We start from the raw sequence: 19510 nt of genomic DNA, 5'->3' as shown, positions 1-19510 counted from the left end.
CATGAATCTAAGATTTTTGTCTGAAATCTTTTCTATTATAGACATATGTAGCAGTAAACATTGAAACAATGATTTGTTTACTAATGACTATAACATGGCAATTATGCTTTTCGTGATCAACCTTCATTATGCATCTTGGCTATTATAATTTATTCCATTCTTCTGATGAGGAAAACTCTATGGGAGGAAATAGTTTTAAAATATTCAATCTATTTGCCTTTTAGATTCTCATTTTTGGTCACATAGATTTCAAATTTTTTTTAAATGTTTATTTTTGGTTTTAGAAACTTTGAGGTCTAAAAAAATTAAATCCAAAAATAGGCATTGGTTTTGTCTTGCTTCTACCGTAGATACTTTTTTGTAAATATTGAATAAAATCAATAATCTGAGAGCCTTTATTCATTAATCAAAGAACATCTCATTTTGGTTTTTATATGTCTTTTTTGTGTTTTTTTTTGGGAAATAATGGGATCCAAGATATAATTTGTTATAATAGACAAGTCAATAACCTCTAATTAAATAATTTGAAAGAACTATGAAATTTTTTTGCTATTGATTATTTTTGTGGAATTAAAACAAGTTGTAACTTAAATACCTTTAGTATTAGTTTATACTTAAAATTTATTGTTCATGTTAATTATAAATTGTGAAAAATATTTTTGCTACAGAAAATGTGTTTTCATTTTATAAATTTCTGGCTCTAGAAAGTTATCTTTTCTTTAGAAATTACTTTCATTAATTATTTGCTAAAAAAATTATTTAGTATCTTATGTTTTTACATTTTCTAGTATAAAAAATTAAATTATTTTAAATTATGTAGCAAGACCAATATAGAAATTGTGTTTCCCACAATTTTGCAAATAATACTGCCTTAAAATTTTCTATACACAAAAATCGCTCAATTAGATTTAAGCTTCAAATCCTAGACATGAAGTTTCTAGAATGATTACAATTCAATATTTATTTTAATCTAACTATTATAATCTCTGTCAAATAGATGAGTTGGACAAGACTTGGGAGACGACAAGAGGGATGTGGAGGATTATTAACATAATATTTTAGGTTACATTCAATAATGGTGGGAATTTTGTAAGTTCATGTTTGAAGTTTTAGAAGATTTTATATCTAGTATTGTGTAGGATTCCAATTAAATTTTTATAATATATAATTTTTAGTGAGCATTTTGTAGAGATGTTGTTTATATTTTCAATGAATTTTATAGGTTTCCTCTTGGATTTTCGTAATCCATTTATTTTATTTGAAATGCTTGAAGTTTTTTTATTGGTTTTTCACAATATGTATTTAGCACTTAATATTGTATGGTTCCTATTTGAATTTTTATAACATATATATTTATTCCATTCTTCTGATGAGGAAAACTCTATGGGAGGAAATAGGTTTTAAAATATTCAATCTATATGCCTTTTAGATTCTCATTTTTGGTCACATAGATCCCAATTTTTTTTAAATGTTTATTTCTGGTTTTAAAAACTCTGAGGTTTGAAAAAATTTAATCCAAAAATAGGCATTGGTTTGTTGCATTTTCTTGCCTCTACCCCAAATATTTTTCTGTAAGTATTGAATAAAATAAACAATTTGAGGACCTCTATTTATTAGTCAAAGAACATCACATTTTGGTTTGTTTTATGTTTTTTTGTGTTTTTTGTTTGGAAATAATGGGATCCAAGATATAATTTGTTATCATAGGCAAGTCTATAACCTCTGTTTAAATAATTTGAAAGAACTATAGGAAAAAATTGCTATTGATTATTTTTGTGGAATTAAAATAAATTGTTGCTTAAATACCTTTAATATTAGTTTATCCTCAAAATTTATTGTTCATGCTAATTACAAATTGTTACAAATATTTTAGCTACAGAAAATGCATTTTCATTTTATAAACTTCTAGCTCCATAAAGTTCTCTATTCTTTAGAAATTACTTTCAATAATTATTTGCTAAAACAACTATTTAGTATCTTACATTTTTACATTTTCTACTAAAAAAAAATAAAATTATTTTAAATGATGTAGAAAGACTAATATAGAAATCATGTTTCCCAAAAGTTTGCGAATAGTACTACCTTAATATTTTCTATACACAAAAAACCACTCAATTAGATTTAAGCTTCAAATCCTAGATAAGAAGTTTCTAGAATGATTGCAATTCAATATTTATTTTAATCTAACTATTGTAATCTCTATCAAATAGGTGAGATGGAGAGGACTTGGGCGAAAACATGAGGGATGTGGAGGATTATTAGCATGATATTTTAGGCTAAATTCAATAATGGTGAGAATTTTGTAAGTTCTTAGTTGAAGTTTTAGAAGATTATATATCCAGTATTGTGTAGGATTCCAATTAAATTTTTATAATATATAATTTTTAGTGAGCATTTTGTAGAGATATTGTTTATATTTTCAATGAATTATGTAGGTTCTCTCTTGGATTTTCATAATCAATTTATTTTATTGGAAATGCTTGAAGATTTTTTATAACATATATATTTATTCCATTCTTCTGATGAGGAAAACTCTATGGGAGGAAATAGGTTTTAAAATATTCAATCTATATGCCTTTTAGATTCTCATTTTTGGTCACATAGATCTAAATTTGTTTTTAAATGTTTATTTCTGGTTTTAAAAACTCTGAGGTTTGAAAAAATTTAATCCAAAAATAGGCATTGGTTTAGTTGCATTTTCTTGCCTCGGCCCCAAATATTGTTTTGTAAGTATTGAATAAAATCAATAGTTTGAGGGCCTCTATTCATCAATCAAAGAACATCACATTTTGGTTTGTTTTATGTATTTTTGTGTTTTTTCTTTGGAAATAATGGGATCCAAGATATAATTTGTTATCATAGACAAGTCTATAACCTCTGATTAAATAATTTGAAAGGACTGTGGAAAAAAAAATGCTATTGATTATTTTTGTGGAATTAAAATAAGTTGTTGCTTAAATACCTTTAATATTAGTTTATCCTTAAAATTTATTGTTCATGCTAATTACAAATTGTTACAAATATTTTAGCTATGGAAAATGTGTTTTCATTTTATAAACTTCTAGCTCCAGAAAGTTCTCTTTTCTTTAGAAATTACTTGCAATAATTATTTTCTAAAAAAACTATTTAGTATCTTACATTTTTACATTTTCTACTAAAAAAAAATTAAATTATTTTAAATGATATAGCAACACCAATATAGAAATTTGTTTCCCAGAATTTTGCAAATAGTACTACCTTAATATTTTCTATACACAAAAAACCACTCAATTAGATTTAAGCTTCAAAACCTAGATAAGAAGTTTCTAGAAGGATTGCAATTCAATAGTTATTTTAATCTAACTACTGTAATCTCTATCAAATAGGTGAGATAGACAAGACTTGGGTGACAACATGAGGGATGTGGAGGATTATTAGCATGATATTTTAGGCTAAATTCAATAATGGTGAGAATTTTGTAAGTTCTTATTTGAAGTTTTAGAAGATTTTATATCCAGTATTGTGTAGGATTCCAATTAAATTTTTATAATATATAATTTTTAGTGATCATTTTGTAGAGATATTGTTTATATTTTCAATGAATTATGTAGGTTTTCTCTTGGATTTTCATAATCCATTTATTTTATTAGAAATGCTTGAAGATTTTTTATTGGTTTTTCACAATATATATTTAGCACTCATTATTGTATGGATCCTATTTGAATTTTTATAACATATATATTTATTCCATTCTTCTGATGAGGAAAACTCTATGGGAGGAAATAGGTTTTAAAATATTCAATCTATATGCCTTTTAGATTCTCATTTTTGGTTACATAGATCTGAATTTGTTTTTAAATGTTTATTTCGGGTTTTAAAAACTCTGAGGTCTTCAAAAAACTAATCAAAAAATAGGTATTGGTTTAGTTGCATTTTCCTGCCTCTACCCCAAATATTTTTCTGTAAGTATTGAATAAAATCAACAATTTGAGGGCCTCTATTCATTAGTCAAAGAACATCAAATTTTGGTTTGTTTTATGTCTTTTTGTGTTTTTTGTTTGGAAATAACGGGATCCAAGATATAATTTGTTATCATAGGCAAGTCTATAACCTCTAATTAAATAATTTAAAAGAACTGTGAAAAAAAATTGCTATTGATTATTTTCGTAGAATTAAAATAAGTTGTTGCTTAAATACCTTTAATATTAGTTTATCCTCAAAATTTATTGTTCATGTTAATTACAAATTGTTACAAATATTTTAGCTACAGAAAATGTGTTTTCATTTTATAAACTTCTAGCTCCAGAAAGTTCTCTTTTCTTTAGAAATTACTTTCAATAATTATTTGCTAAAACAACTATTTAGTATCTTACATTTTTTACATTTTCTACTAAAAAAAATTAAATTATTTTAAATGATGTAGCAAGACCAATATAGAAATTGTGTTACCCACAATTTTGTAGATAGTACTACCTTAATATTTTGTATACACAGAAAACCACTCAATTAGATTTAAGCTTCAAATCCTAAGTAAGAAGTTTCTAGAATGATTGCAATTCAATATTTATTTTAATCTAACTATTGTAATCTCTATCAAATAGGTGAGATGGAAAAGACTTGGGCGACAACATGAGGGATGTGGAGGATTATTAGCATGATATTTTAGGCTAAATTCAATAATAGTGAGGATTTTGTAAGTTCTTATTTGAAGTTTTAGAAGATTTTATATCTAGTATTGTGTAGCATTCCAATTAAATTTTTATAATATATAATTTTTACTGAGCATTTTTTAGAGATATTGTTTATATTTTCAATGAATTATGTAGGTTTTCTCTTGGATTTTCATAATCCATTTATTTTTTTGGAAATTCTTGAAAATATTTTATTGGTTTTTTGCAATATATATTTAGCAATTAATATTGTATGGTTCCTATTTGAATTTTTATAACATATATATTTTAATGAAATTTTATGTAAGATTTCAAATTAGATTTCTTTCTTTAAAAAATTTATATTCTGTACTATTTATATTTATATTTTCAATAGATTGAATTTTCAAACTTGAATGTTTTGTAGAATTTCTATTTGAATTTACATAATATATAATTTTTCAATTTTACACAATCTTAATGGTGATTCTTCTTTATATCTATTTAATTATGAAAATGAAAATTGTCCAAGGAACTTTTGTTGCTATATATATAGGTATTTTCAATGGCAAACATGTTCCAGACATTCATCTTTGACATTTTCTCAAACATTGACAAAAATATAGAAACAAACAAAGAAAACTTGTCTGTACTCTGCCATAGGGCTATAGTTAATATCAAACAATTTAAGTGGTAGATGAATAAAGAATTCGAGTTACTTGAAGAATTCACTCAATGATTTATAAGTGTCTGGACAATGTACACATCTAAACCTAAATTGTAACTACTACTAAATATTATATAAAAAAAGGGAATGATTTATATGCTACTACTAAATATTATAATAGTTTTGATTCATTTCTAAGAGTCTCAATTTATGTTGTACATATAGCTAGCATTGAGTTTTTTCAATTCAAAAGGATATGTTTTATTTATGTATTTCATTGTCTTTGTTGTATGTATAGGTAGAGGAAATAAAAATTCTATGAACTTTTCCTTTTATGTGAGCGGTATAGTGTGAATGATTTTTCCAAATGTCTTTCTAATTGATTGCAATTTAATAAAATTTTTGATATTCTATTGGTTTCTCATTGTTCTATTTTCCAACTTCAAACTTAATATTCTCAAGATGAGGTTGAATGCACTAGTCACCTTTATCACATGTAAGGTAATAAGTAATTTATTCAAGATTATCTGATGTTTAGTATTAGTTACTATCAATATTCCTTGATGAATGTAACTTTCCTAGTGCTCCCCAACTTACGCAAGTTCTTTAGCTGCATGCAACTCTCTTGTTAAAATATTTTATGGAATAAATGCTTTGAAATCTATAAATATGGTAAAAAAACTTAACTATTGCAAAATCTTAAATTTCAATGGTTGTTAAAGTGATCTCTATCTTACCTTTGGTAACTTTTTGGATTTTTTCGTTTGTAGGCCCTATTGGTGCATTTTGTGAATTTTGTAATTTATAATTTATGTTCATTTTTTACAAATACAAATATTTGGTTACTGATAGATAGGCCAAAAATACTATGATTATTCGTGACTAGATTGTTAAAATATTTTATGTAATAAATGCCTATAAAATGTATAACCATGTTAAAAAATTTAACTATTTAAAAATATTAAATTTTAATGGTTGTTAAAGTGATCTCTATCTTAGCTTTGGTAACTTTCTAGATTTGTTGGTTTGTAGGCCCTATTGGTGCATTTTTTGAATTGTTTAATTTTTAATTTATGTTCATTTTTTGCAAATACAAACATTTGGTAAGTGATAGATAGGCAAAAACTACTATGATTATTAGTGACTAGATTGTTAATACATTTTATGGTTCAACTAAATTGATTTATCTATATCAGACGTAGTTTATTTTAGGCAATATCAAATGATTGAATTTATCTAATATATATATTTTTGAATAATATGATACTACTAAATATTATATAAAAAGAGGGAATGATAAAGTGGCTACAAAATGCTTACAATTACCCTCTTTATTAGTAAGATTGTTTATTCAACATTGAATACACCTCAAAATAATAATAGTTCCTTTAAAATAACATATATGAAAGATAAAGAAGAATTGGAATTACATTTCTATGTAAAAGAAAAATTTCCCTCCTTATTAGTAAGAATTGTTTATTCAACATTGAAAAGCATAAACCTCAAACTGACATTAATTCCTTTAAAATAGAAGATATGAAAGATAAAGAAGCATTAGAGTTACATCTTTTTTCACAAGGTGGTAATGGTGCTAGAAGAGATAAATACCTTCGAACAGTAAAAAATGGTATAGAGTTAGATAGGAAGGAAAAATAACTTGAAACTATATAAGTAATGCCAATAGGACCTAGTAGACCCTACAAATTCCTAGGCAAAATACACTATGAATTTTTCAGTTTGTCTTTGATAAAACACCTAAGAAAGCACATTGTCACCATTTTGAAAGGAAGAAACAAAGGCACCAAAGAATATATTTTTTTTTGTTATTTTAGGGATGACAAGGAGGATGCCACATGATATGGTATTTTTCACTATTTTAGGTAGACTAGAGTAAGGAGCTGACAAAGTAGTGATTCAAAAAAATGCATCTACTAGAAGAGGGTGACTATGAAATTAAATTATTCTCTATTTCATGGACATTGTTGAACAAGTGGTGCAAAGTTGTGATATTTTGGGATTTTGGAAGGGGCGGCAAGATGACCTTCTAAAAGTGTGAAAATGATTTATTAATATCTTAAAAGGTGAAAGATTTCATTTGAGTTGTCATTAAGTACATGTTTTTAATTGCATGAATGTTAGGTATGATAGATATATGAAGTAGAGAAGTTGTCACTTGTGCAAAATTTCTGAAGTCATGAATATGAATAAATTGGAGAACATAAATGACAAGCTATTATAGAAGAAAAATCATTTTGCAAAGTAAAATTTGAAGTTGAGGAAGAACTTGGAAAATAAGAAAGGAAGTTGTGTAGTGGCCTCTACATATTTCAAAATCTTTAAGTTTGATTTTTTTCCCAAACTTAAGTCTCTTTTAAAAATGTTGTCTAATAAATAAATTTTTGTTAAAAGAAGAAAGTAAATGATAGGAAGGATAAGGGAGAAAATATAGAAAAGGCCATTCAGAGAATACTTTTATAATTGTTTCCTAATTCTTCTTCTACTAGAACTTTGACAATATTTTATGATGAATATAGTGGGTGTAAGGATACAAATCTTCTAATTTATGGTAGGTCCATATATTGGTTCTTTTATGCTAAAAAAGATTAGAAGTAACCTAACAATAAACCTTGGAAATTAGACCTAGCCAAGATTATAGTCCCGAATGTATTTATAGATGTTGAACTTATGAACATTGTAGCTAAGCATTATTAAGTAGAAATAAGGAGAACTGGGAAACTAGACATACTTATATTGGTGGTCATCACCAGATCATGAATTGAGTAGCATTTTTGTTTGAAAACTCAAGCGCTCACTAAAATCTACAAAGAGCAATTCAAGATTGACTATGAAAGAATGATGAAGTTTAGAGTTACAAACATTTCCCATTTCATGATGAGAGGTTAGAACTATTGGAAATATAAAAGGAGTAACTAAGAGGGGAGGGGTGACTCAGTTACTACAAAAATAAATCCCAGATCCCTTAGATGTCAATGCAAATCAATACTCTAATTAAAATTGTATTCTATTGTAACTCGATAAATACACATGCACCCAGTTTACTCTAGCAAATATTGCAACTTGGCAATAACTTAATGACAACAATATCTCAAAAAATAGAAACCATAAGATGTTTTTTTTTATTAGCCTTAAGATTAACTTAGTTGCATACACATAAAATAAATAGCATGAAAAAAAGTGACACCAAGATTTAACATGGAAACCCAATTTGGGAAAAACCACCAATTACAACCTGTTACTAGTTTTCAGTCTTCTGAAGTGAGCCCTTTTAGGATCCAACCTTGTTAAAGGTTACCAAATACACTGTTAGGTGTGACCTTATTAGAGAATTTAATCACACTATTAGTAGTTGCCTTTTTATAGGTCTTTAGACATTTCAAATAGAAATGTGACCTTGTTAGAGGATTTACAAATAGCTGTTAAGCCAACTCAGTTAAGAGATTTAGATCACTACTACAATGGCTAGAGAGTAACAATGAGAATACTGAATTTTTGATGCAACTAAATTATTGATTATAGATCTCCATTCAGGCTTGTATACTTGATTCTTCCTGATCGAATGTATCTTTGCATCTCAACAAGGATATTTTGCTTATCCTTTTAATTCACTTCCTCTAAGCATAATCAAATCTTCTATTCCTTCCACTTCTACACATGAAATCCTCAACTTGACCTTCCTTATATACATACATACATACATACATACATACATACATACATACATACATACATACATACATACATACATACATACATACATACATACATACATACATACATACATACATACATACATACATACATACATACATACATACATACATACATACATACATATATATATATATATATATATATATATATATATCTTACTCATTGTCAAGTCAACTTGAATACAAACTAGAATGATTAATATTCATCTTCTCAGTCGGCTGGAACCAAAAAATAAATCAATTGAACTTATATGCCAAAATAAGAAAATCCTTCATTAACCGACCATGCTTGGTAGACACTAACTCCAAAATGATTTTCTTATGTTAACCAAGTGAACTTAGTTATCACTGTATATTCACAAAGTTCCTTTGGTAACCAAGTGAGCTCAGTTAACACTAGTTCCATACAACATTTTCTTCATTAACTGAGTGAGCTTGATTAATACTCAACTTCTACAAACTTTCCTTTGACGACTGAGTTAACTTAGCTGACACTATCTTCTGAACTAGTCAAGCTCTAGAATGCTTAATAGACACAAGAAATTATCTTCATTGCCCAAGTGAGCTCGACATACACTGAATGAAAATGATATGCCATTTTGTGTAACATTAAAGATAATACATAATTAATCAGTTATTTTTAACAATCTCCCTCTTTGGCATTAATGGCAACACAACATGTCATAATACAATGAAATTTTAGAGCAAGAAAAAAGTAAGGAACATATCCTTAGTTTCATTCTAATTCTCTTCCATGAGAACTTCCTTTATTAGTGTGAGCTCCCTCTACAATCAGTTTCTCCCTCTATTAGCAAAACTCTATCTTCAACAAACTCTCCCTCTTTGATATCAAACCAAGTTCTTCATCAGCAAACAAAATATGTATGATATGACAGCCAATGTCTCCGTCTTTGACATCTCATGCCAAAGACAATATTCAGTGAATATCAATGTACCCCATGTATTGATTGATTTGCAATGTGCCTTTGCAATACAACATCAACTATTTGATCTTCAATATGATATTGTTGATGCATCACTAAACTACATTTAGTGAGCTTTAGATAGGGGAATGCCCCTAACTTACCTCTTAGATACAAAAATGCATCCCTAGGTAATGGCTTAGTGAATATATCTTCAATTTTCTCTTTAGTATTCACATATTCCAATCTTACCTCTTTATCTCATACTAATTCTCTCAAAAAATGATATTTTATAGAAATGTGCTTGGTTTTGGTATGCATCACAAGATTCTTTGATATATTAATTGCACTAGTGTTATCACAAAAGATAACCACTAGATCCTTGATCTCCATCTTTCACACTGCCAACAATTGCTTGAATCAAATAATATTAGAAAATTAACTGCTACTACCATATATTCTACCTTTGCTATGGACTAAGAAATACAATTCTTCATCTTGTTTGTGTAAGATACTAGTATTATACCAAGAAAGAATGATCCACCACTTGTGCTTTTTCTATCATCAACAATTCCTACCTAGTCATCATCTATGAATACTTTCAAATCCAAATTGCCTCCCTTTTTATAAAATAATCTATAGTCTTCAGTACCTTCCAAATATCTCATGATTCTTTTGATTTCCATCATTTGATTTTCTTTGGGATTTTTTGAGAATCTTGTCACCATACCAACTACCAATGCAATATTACGCCTTGTGTGCACTACACACTAAAATTTTTCAATCATTGATTTGTATGTGGTTCAATCTAATTCTTTCGATTCATCATTTTTGGAAAGCTTGTGTCTAGTAGACATAGGTGTTCCAACAGGTTTTGAGTCTCCCATCACAAATTTCTTTAGTATCTCCTTGATATATTTGGATTGAGTAATATAGGCACCATCTTTCTTCTACTAGATCTGCAATCTAACAAAGAATTTTATCTCTCAAAAAATGGAAATCTCAAATTCTTTACTCATCTCTACTGAAAATACCTTGCATAAGTCATCATTTCCTATAAATAAAGTGTCATCCACAAATATTTTTTCCAACACAATCTCCTTGTCTAGTCCTTCTTTGATATACATACTGTTGTTATCATTTGTTCTTTGAAAACCAATTTTTATCAAGTAGTTATGAAGTATTTCATAGCAAGCTCTTGGAGCTTGCTTAAGACCATACAAATCTTTGTGTAATTTGCAAACCATGTCTCTCTTCCTAGGATCTACAAAACCTTCAGTATATTCAATGTAGACTTTCTCATCAAGAATTCCATTCAAGAATGTAGATTTTACATCCATTTGATAAACTTTAAATCCTCTATATGTTGCATATGCTAGTAAAGTTCTAACACCTTCTAAAATTGCAGTAGGAGCAAAAATTTCACCATAATCAATACCTTCTTCTTGAGAATAACCTTTACATACTAACCTTGTTTTATTTCATGAAACTTCTCCATCTTCATTTAGCTTATTTCTGAATACCCACTTTGTACCAATTACATTTTTATCCTTGAGTTTAGGAACAAGAGTCCAAATCTTATTTTTCTCTATCTTCTCTATTTCTTCTTTCATAGATTCAGTCCAAATTTCATTATTTGAAGAATATTTAATATTTTTACATTCAAATTCAACAAGCAAACATGTATCTTTCAATTTTTTTCTTGTCATTGTTCCATCTAACTTGTCTCTATTGATCTGATTAGGTGCAAGGTGCCTTCTAACATATCTTGCTAATATAGGTATTTTGGATTTAGAACATGTTTCACTAACCTTTCCATGATGTTCTATGTTAAGCTTGTATCCCACTATCTGTGACTTAGGTCTATCTGACTCGCTTTGCTCAGGCACTAGCTTGATAGCATCTAATTGTGACTTGGGTCCTTTAGACTATGACTTAGGTACTAGTTGCAACTCGATAGATTTTGGAGATTTTAGGGAACTAGGAGGTGAAACCTCTTGACTTCCAAATAGATTTGACATGGTATCAAGTTCAAAATAAAAACTTTCTGTAATCCAGTTCTCTGTTGCTTTCTTCATCAATACTTACATATGCACTTTCTATGATCTTATGAGTATTTAGATTCAAACATTTGGACGCTTTACTTCTATAGGAGTATCCTAGGAGTATGCCTTCATCAGCTTTGACATCAAATTTACCTTTCCTAGATTCCTTCAAGATATAATGTTTGCTACCAAATACTTTCAAGTAACTTACATTGGGTTTGTAGGCATACCATATTTCATAAGGAGTTTGATTTGAGTCTTTCTTCAACTATACTCTATTCAAGGTATGCACTATAGGACTTATTACTTCCTTCCAGTATTTGAGTGCAATACTATTTTCTATCATTAAGGTTCTTGCACAATCCATTATGGATTTGTTCCTTCTTTTAGCTACTCCATTCTAATGAGGTGTCCTAGGGGTTGATACTTGAATCTTAATTCCTTTTTCAATGCATAATTCAATGAACTCATTGGAAATGAATTCACCACCTCTATCTGATCACAAACATTTAAGTTTTTTTCTAGTTTCTTTTGCTACTCTTACCAAATACCACTTAAACTTTTGAAAAGCTTCAGATTTTTATTTTAAATATGTTATTGTCATCATTCTAGAATAATGATCAACAAAAACATAATAAAATCCATTATATCTCTCTATTCAAATAGATCCACATAAGTCTATATGTACTAATGCTGAGACTTCTTCTGAATGATAGTCTTTTCTTCTGAAACTTGTCTTTCTCATCTTACCAATTTGACAATTTTTGCATAGACCCATATCAAATTTCCTCAAACTAGGAATACGTCTTACTCTTCTAATTTTTCTTATCTTGACAAGATTATCAAAGTTCACATAACACAACCTTTTATGTCATAACCAACTTTCTTCTACTTGATCAATAAAACATGAACTTTCACTAAGATCTAGGTAGAATTGGTTACCTTTTTTTTGTTTTCCAAACCAAACCAAATTTCCTTTTCCATGCAATAGTTTGGCCTTCCCATTCATTTATTCTACCTTGAATCTGATGTTATTCAACTGTGCCACAGTTTGTAGATTATGCTTTAGTCCTTCAACCCAATAAGCATTGTCACATCTAAGTTCACTAGTTAGTGAACTATAACATTTTCCCTTTATGCAACAAGGTTCATTATTTCCAAGTCTCACACTACCACCATCATAATGTTCTATGTGTTCACATTTTGTTTTATCACCACTCATATAAAGTGAGCAGCTACTATCAATAATCCATGTATTATTTTTTCTAACATGAGAGATAAGTGCCTTTTTATCTCATTCATCATTAGATTCATCTTTTACAATAACATAAACCATTTCATCATCTTCACTACTATCTAAATCTTTAGTCATAAAGAAAGATTTCTTACCTTTTTCATTTTAGTCCTTGAAGTTCTTAAAATCCTTCTTGCCTTTGAACTTATTGTGTTTCTTTTCATCTTTATCTTCTCTGTTTGGGCACTTTACAACAATGTGTCCAACTCCCTCACAAGAGAAACAAATTAGAAGAATCTTACCTTTATACTTTCCTTTGCCTTTGGGATACCTTCTTGCAAGCAATGCTTAATTGGCATCAAGATCACTATCAAAACTATCTTTCCCTTCACTTTTAGAATGTTTTCTTTTAGAATTTTTCAATTTCTTCTTGAGTGATACCTTAGCTTCAAATACATTCTCAAGATTGCTAGAACTAGGAGTATAATTATCATAGTTATCTAGTTAAAATGTTGTCAATCTTCCAACAAGAGAATCTAAAGTTATAGTATGATTTGGATTACATCTCATCTCTTGAATAGTAGACACTATGACAACATAGATAGGAAGAAGGGTTTTGAATACCTTTCTTACCACGGTTACATCATCAATTGTTCCACTTGAGGCTTTGATAGCATTGACACTAGCTTTGATTCTATCAACATATTTTGTAATATTTTCATCCTCTCTCATTTTCATCTAATCAAACTGTCCTCAAAGACTTTCAGCTTTGGCTCTTTTTACATTTTTATCTCCTCCATAGATATCCTTCAGTTTGGTCCACATTTCATGTACAATTCCACAATATTTGAGAGATGAAGCAATATCAATCATCATGATATTATGACTCTTCTTCTATACAATTTCTTCAAGAGTCATAGTTTCAATAGGAGCCTTGTATTTTCTATCTAGATTCTTTAACCTTGTATCTCCAATGGTTGCCAAGTGTAGCCTTATGAGTTCTTTCCATGCCTTGAAGATATCTTTGTTTAACTTTGGAATCTCCTTTCTATAAGACATCCTGATCTTTAGCTTAGGTAATTGAAACCTTTTTTGTAAGCACCAAAATCTCTAATAAAAATTGTTGAAAATATAAGAGGAGTAACTAAGAGGGGAGGGGTGAATCAGTTACTACAAAAATTAATTCTATATCCCTTAGATGTCAATGCAAATCAATACTTTGATTAAAATTGTATTCTAATGTAGCTTGGTAAATGCACATGCACTTGTTTTACTCTAGCAAATACTATAACTCGGCAATAATTGAATAACAATAATAACTTGGCAAATTCAAACCATAGGATGTTTTACATGATTAGCCTTAAGATTAAATTAGTTGCATACACATAAAAGAAATAGAATGAACACAAGTGACACCAACATTTAATTTAGAAATCCAAATTGGGAAAAACTACCAATTGCAACTAGTTACTGATTTTCACTCTTTTGAAGTGAGCCTTGTTAGGAGTCAACCCTTTTAAAGGTTACAAAATACACTGTTAGGTGTGACCCTATTAGAAGATTTAATCACCCTATTAGGAGTGGCCTTGTTAGAGGTCTTTAGAAACTTCAAATAGAAATGCCACCTTGTTAGAAGATTTACAAATAGTTGTTAAGACAACTTGGTTAAGAGATTTAGATCACTACTGCAATGGTTAGAGAGTAACAATGAGATGATATGATTTTTGATGTGACTAAATTGTTGATTACAGATCTAAATTCTGGCTCGTATACTTGATCCTTCCTAATCAAATGTATCTTTATAGCTCAACAAGGATATTTTGCTTATCCTTTTAATTCACTTCCTCTGAGCATCATAAAATCTTCTATTCCTTCCACTTGTACACATTCAATCCTCAACTTGACCCTCTCTCTCTCTCTCTCTCTCTCTCTCTCTCTCTCTCTCTCTATATATATATATATATATATATATATATATATATATATATATATATATATATATATATATATATATAGTCAAGTCAACTTGAATACAAAATAGAATACTTAATATTCATCTTCTTAGTTGGCTAGAACCAATAACTAAATCAATCAAACTTAATATGCCAAAACAAGAAAATCCTTCCTTAGCCAACCATGCTAGGTAGACACTAACTCCAAAAGAATTTTCTCATGTTAAACAAGTGAACCTGATTAACACTACATATTCAAAATGTTCCTTTGGTAACCAAGTGAGCTTGGTTAACACTAGTTCCATCTAGCATTTTCTTCATTAACCAAGTGAGCTCTATTAACACTCAACTTTTGCAAACTTTCCTTTGACGACCAAGTGAACTTACTAGACACTATCTTCTAAACTAGTCAAGCTCTGGAATGCTTGGAAGACACACGAAACTATGTTCATTTCCTGAGTGAGCTTGACATACATTGACTAGCAATGATATCACATTTTGTATAACATCAAAGAAAATAAATAATTAATCAATTGTTTTCAACAAGAACTATAGGTTAATTCTAGTTGAGCATATGAGCCATCATTTTGTAGAAAAATTCATGGGCTTTTCCAAGAACACCTATTATGCATGGTCTCAATTATTTGTCGAATATTGCAAAGTGAAGATCCCTCCTGACTTTATGTATATGTGTATGAGGATTCTAAATCTTCATTCTTACTTGGAATTTGATTTGTTGATCTCTAAGCCATGTTTTCTATTAGTGTCAAACACTTAGTCATTTCCTAGGAATTGTTGGTTGGTAATCATTAAAACTGAGCCCTATCATAAAGGTTGAGTGATGTATAGTAGAATTGTTGAAATTTCTATTTGAGCTAAGTAGGTCTTTGGTTGTCAAGTACTCTAGTATGATCTAAGTGACAACATGAGTCGGGTAAGCCAGAAGTTACTAGACACTGAGCCAAAGCAAGATAGTTCATGCCAAGCTACAATGCATGTGCCAAGCATTTAGAAGTTGAGGAACAACATCAATATCAATTGTGATTGAGTGTCAAGGTATATAAGTGTCAAGTAAACTAGTTTTTTTAATATATGTTTGGAATAGAAAAAACAAAAAGGTAAACTATTTTGGCTAACTTCTACACATGTTTAGATGATCAAGGAGTAATTTAAAGACTCGATTACACATTCTTTCAGAGATCAGTGATCCCTATGCTAGGTGATTAGCCAATCAGAAAAATGGAGGGACTAAGCAGAAAAAAGGATGAATCTAGATCATTGATATTGATCTAGAAGGTTAATAAATTGGTTATTTAAGGAGGGTTCAAAGCATAAATCAATATGATGTGAAGTGTTAGAAATATTCAAGACTATGCTAAGTTACTAAGAGGGGAGGGCTGAATCAGTAACTTCTAAAAATTTTACACTCTATCCAATAGTCCAATTAGCATTTATTTCATCACATAAGATCTGATTTAGTTGCATGCATAAGAAACAAAAAACTTGAAAGCATTCATAACACTATAACACAAAGATTTGGTGACCCAAAAAAATTCCAAATAGAAAGTATAACTAGGATAGGGATGATACCTAGAGGCTTTAGTATTGTAGTATAAAGTTAGCCTATTAAAGATTACATTGATCACTTCTGATGATCTGCCTTGTTAGGAGCAATACAAACTACTAGGTCCACCTTGTGAAAAGATTTATAAAAATACAATGAAGTATGCACTCATTAAAGAGATTTACAAAAGAATTTTAGGTCTACCTTGTTAAAGGATTTGACTAATCCACCTATTAGAATGAAATAGTAGATGATCTCTGATCTAAAACGTGGTTTTTTGAATGAGATTTCTTTAAGTACTAATCACCTTGTTGTGATAGATATGACTTTGTTGCTCCTTATACTGCTATAGCCTTTGTAATACGCTCTTTCTACTCTTCTCTAATTATATTCTCTTACATTGCATTCACATTCACATCTTCATCATACTTGGATATGATACAATATATTACATATATATACCAATCCAAAATACAAATAACAAGGTCGGCGACAATACAAGTTTGCACAAATATTACAAATTTGGCCCAAATAAAGACACTCAAGTTCCAAAGACTAACTTAGTGAGGTTTTGATACTTGGTATCCACTACCAATCGTCAACATCATCATGCACGTGGTAGACGTAGAAGCTCGGTCCATACTAATCACTTCCAAGTAGTCTTGAACTCGATCTGCACTGGTGACTCAATAGCTACTGTAAAACTCATCATATAAATTGAATCACTTGTTTACTTGGTAAACACTATCACTTTGAGCTTAGTATAAAATGAGTCACTTGGTTAACACTGAGTAGCTCGATTAACATTGTACTCACATCACATACACTGCAAACTCGGTGAACACTGTATAGCTTGGTTTGCATTGGTAAACTCAGCATACACTAAGATGCATGGTTTTCACTACTGATCTTCACTGTAACTACAACTACTTGGTAACCATGGAGATTTTTCCAAAGGACTCAGTAGCAACTATAGAACTTGGTGACAACTGAAATACTTGGCAAACATTGTTAACTATATAATAAGCTCAATAGCCATTTACAATCTAAATAAGTGTGTGTCACTAATGACAAAATTTACTAATATCTCAACAATCTCCCCCTTTGGCATTAGTGAAAAAAACACTTATCAACCAAAATTGAATTAAAAAAGTTTCTTTAATACCTTTTATCCACCACCTTATGATACTAGCTAGGTAGAGTATACTATTTTTGAGATTTTTCAAAATTTATTTTGTAAGATATATATCTGTACATGGTAAGGTTCTTTTATACAGTATCATTCTCCCCCATTGCCTTTACAACTTATTACATTTTCTCTCCCATAACACATGTCTTTCTCCCCCTTTCTAACATTAATGCCAAAGATTTAATCTATTTATTTACATGATAACACCAAAATGAGATAAAAATTCTTAATGTACCTTAAGAATGATTGCAAAATTTTTATCCCAATTGTCTTGTAGGACCTTACATGTATGAAGTGCAATTTGTACTTCTATTGACACTTCTATCATATGGTCTAGTATGGAGAAGTTATTGTTATCTATGAGAGTTTTTGAATGTACAATGTGCTTCTAAAGTGCATCCATGATGGGAAGAATCATATTCTATATATCTATCAATGTGGATCTAATCCGTGCTTCTTCTCTAAGCAATTTTGCTTGCATATCTGAAAAAAATCTTATCTTTCGGAAATGTGGAAAGCTTGAACTAGGGTCAAGTTGCAACTGTTGAGTGCTAGCTTTGAGATCTTCATCCATTTTGGATAATTTTTCCTTTATTTCCTTGGTAAACTTAGAAACATCACATAGCTTTCCAAAAAGTGATGACACATTTGTACAAGATGCTTCCAAACTACCCAAAATTGTAGAAAGTTCTACTTGATAAATAGCTATTTGCTGAGCAATGTGCTCTAACACTTTATTATGAAACTTCTTTTCTACCTTTTGCACTAGCTTATCCTGTCCCTCAATATCTTCATTAAATTTTTGTACTACCTCTGCTAGCTAATACAAAATTTGTTGTAAAGAATCAACCTCAATACCTATGGCCTCTATCGAAATGTTCTTTGCATCTTTGATAATTTTGAATTCTTTATCTCTCTCCTCTCTTAATTTTTGTTGTTTAGCCTTCTTCTAGAGGAGTTCACCAAATGACTGCATTTGGTCTAGAGTAAGCTTGGAAATATCCCAATTTAGGATTATAGTTTCCTCATCTAAATCAGTTTCTTCCTCCATCTCTTTTCCTCTAACCAAAAAAATTGTGCTTGGTTGAGCCTTGGGCTCAACTATCCTTACACTTATTGCTTGTGTACCCAGAATAGAAATAATAGTAGACATGTTAGGACTAGCTATGAAAACCGATACTACACTTACTAAAGGAATATTTATAGAAATACTTTAAGAATCCAAAATTGATGTGCTCAAAACTGAAGTACTCAAAACTATTGTAGCCAACTTAGTAGAAGAAGGAAGAGTCTATAACTTGGTAGATGAAGTGGAGGTCACTTTTTTCAATGATGTGTTGAGCTGAGTGGGAGCAAAGCATGATTGGACATTTTGGTTCACAATGATAGTCACAATCAAACTTCCTGGGGCTATCTTTGTGCTTGATGTTGTTACTGGTTTTCTTGGAGAGTGAGGAAGTGAGGTAATGACTACTACAACTATCTTAACCAGATTCATTTCCTCATCATCTTTCTTTTCTTCCTTAGTAGCCTCTTGTACTTGTTCCTCTTCATCTTCTTCATTACCAAAATGAGTT

This window comes from Cupressus sempervirens, chromosome 4, assembly GCF_028749045.1.
Source record: "Cupressus sempervirens isolate cs-2001-9-10 chromosome 4, ASM2874904v1, whole genome shotgun sequence".
Classification (NCBI taxonomy): Eukaryota; Viridiplantae; Streptophyta; class Pinopsida; order Cupressales; family Cupressaceae; genus Cupressus; species Cupressus sempervirens.
Note: the sequence above shows the minus strand (reverse complement) of the source record.